The 2724-nt window shown below is 39.5% G+C and overlaps 1 non-coding gene across 1 annotated transcript; it reads left to right on the top strand.

The window, feature by feature from the left end:
- Positions 1–1057: 1057 nt before the first annotated feature.
- TRNAA-UGC (transfer RNA alanine (anticodon UGC)) lies at positions 1058–1135 on the top strand. The gene has a single exon. It is a non-coding gene; the product is annotated as a tRNA-Ala (tRNA).
- The last annotated feature ends 1589 nt before the right edge of the window (positions 1136–2724 follow it).

Genomic DNA, 2724 nt, shown 5'->3' with positions numbered 1-2724 from the left:
TATGCTCCTTTATATTTCAAACATTCGTCTTTTACAAAATCTGGCTTGAATTTCCCCCAGAACGTTTTCCCCAATGTAATTATGCTGTTTGAGAGTATTTGTTAGTTTTTTTTAAAAAAAATGCTGTTATGTCACACGCACATTTATATACAGAAACAAGTGATCAATCAACAATTTATTGTCTAACCAAACTGGGCATATCAATGACATTACCATAAAGAACATACAAAAATTGGCCACATAAAACATTTTGTTAATAGTAGCGTCAAAACATCATAAAAAATAACTTTGTAAAAGGGAGATATGGCAACCAAAAGCTCAAGAGTAAGATCATTTACAGTCTATGGCATTTATTTCTATAAATCTTCTATACTATGCTGCTGCTGCAGATTTAGCTAGCCTAAAGCTAACATATTTGTCTAAATCACACAGAAGGCATTCCTACTTTATCGATCATCTTCATTTTGAATATGTTTCAACAATCCGAACAAATATTTCTTCCCTGTATCACTGTATATTGGTACAATAGAGCAAGTATGGCTCAAACTTTCCATGCAAAGTGAACCACACCTGCGGAGCTATGATGCTACAAGGATCTTTTAATACCACCTCTCAACCTAATGTGTTGGCAGGGTTTGCAATCTTAGGGCCAAAATGACTTATAGTTAGAAGGCAAGTTAAGAAGTAAATAACTCTCCAGAACATATGTCATTTTTATAAAAGGGTAAGCAGAGAACAACCCAAGGACTAGATTGCCAATAGGTTCCTCTCCATATAACTTCCAGAGGAATAGCCATGCCAATCTTCTGTAGCAAAGACAAGAAAAAAATCTTTGGGAACCATAAAGACGAACAAAATTATTATGGCATAAACTTTTGTGAACTGAAGTAGACTCTAGTCCACAAATGCTGATAAACTTGATTGTCTTGAAGGTACCACTAAACTCTTTCTTGTTTCTCCACATAATCTTCAAAACACTGCTTTTTAATATGCATTGAGATTTGCATCAAAATGCATTGAGGCTCAGCTTTGAGTAGCTGTGCTAACTAAGTTCAGTGGGGAGGCTTCATAGCTCAGTGGTAAGAGCACCAGCTTTGCGTGCTGAAGGTCCCAGGTTCAATCCCTGGCCTCTCCAGGGGGCTGTCTATATGTCTTCTTTGCTCCATGGTGGCTGCGCAGTGGCGCTGCATCGGTTATACAACGCAGCTGCCAACTCGCAGCCACTGTGAGGCTTTTCCCCATAGCCGTGCCTTAAAAAAGTCAGGGATTTATCCTGTTTTCCCCCCCTTTTAAGCAAGGTCACTGTGGCTCTTCCGCCATGTGAACTTACTTCGGTGTCTAGCTGGAGGCATTCCAGGGAAGATGGTGACTGCTGAGGGAATGGGGAGGGCTGGAGTATCCCACCCTGCAGCAGTGAAACCATGGGGTTTAGCAGCAAAGCAGCGGCACCATGAAGGTAAGCTCCAGGTAGGGCTAGGAAGGAATCTTTACTGAAATCCTGGACAGTCACTGCCAGTCAGTGCTGACAATACTGGGCTAGGAGGACTGACGGTCTCACTCAGTATAAGGCAGCTTCCTATATTTCTAAGCGGACACATGTAGATACCAAAGCAGCCAGGAGCTTCAATTTCCAGATCTCACCTGTTCCAAAAGACTTTCTGAGGCAATGTCTTTTCCTCACAACAATCAAGTTTATAATAATACACCATCAAAGTCATAACAACCCTCCGTTCCACAGGCATTAGTATTACTTTCTCCCCAACATACACCTCAGGGGCTCCTAGAAGTACTCCTAACCCAGATCTAAGCAATTCATTTTGAGGAACTTACAGTACTTGTATCTCTTTCATTCCCAATACTTCTGCTGCATATGTGATTTATGGAAAGGCTTTCCCCCTGTGTTGGTAAAATTAGGTTTTCTTCCTTAGTATATGGAAAATTCAATACATCCTGGGTTTATGTAACAGCTTTTGACTTTGTTGCAGGCAGATGGTACTCCCATAAGTATTTTTCTGAAAAACAAACCCCAGAGAATTAAGTTGTGTTTTTTTTACTGGTCCTAATTCGTAACCTTTGACAAACCATTTGTGTTGAGAAGGGCAGGTTTCTACAAATGCCATTTTAGTATTTTTGTATCTCTTATTCAAAGATACTTATTTTAAAATACATGCATATTGCTTGCGTAAGTGCCTCAGTACGATTTGTATGGTAAAAAATATTAGCAGAAATGATAGACAGTTTATGTGACAATTAAAATAGGGAAATACGCTGGTAACTGGAGATCGGAAACCAAGTTGTTAATATAAAGATTGAAGCTAAACCCGTTGATTCTGATTTCATAAGCCCTTTAAGGTAGTAAAATTGCCAGGATAATGGACAGACGCAAAGTGAATTTGAGCAAAGTAATTTACTCTCCATTTATACTAATTCAGAATTTGTGGTTACGCATAAACATGATTAGTGCAAAATTATTGACCTTAATGCAAATCTTGCAGTTCATTTATGCACAATGCCTTACTGCCACTTCGGATCTGAGTAATGTATTGCAAAGATGAATTCAGGAGGAAGAAAAGGAAACAGTAGATGTACGAATCCTGTCACTGACCATATACATGAGCAGAGGAGCCATGGTGTACTTCCTAATCCCCACCCCCACCCCCCAAGTTGGCATTACTACATGCTACTAGGGATGAATCCTTTTTGGTCCATGTCATTTTCACAGGT

The sequence above is a fragment of the Elgaria multicarinata genome, chromosome 3, assembly GCF_023053635.1.
Source record: "Elgaria multicarinata webbii isolate HBS135686 ecotype San Diego chromosome 3, rElgMul1.1.pri, whole genome shotgun sequence".
Taxonomy (NCBI): Eukaryota; Metazoa; Chordata; class Lepidosauria; order Squamata; family Anguidae; genus Elgaria; species Elgaria multicarinata.
Note: the sequence above shows the minus strand (reverse complement) of the source record. Positions and strands in the feature narration are given on the sequence as shown.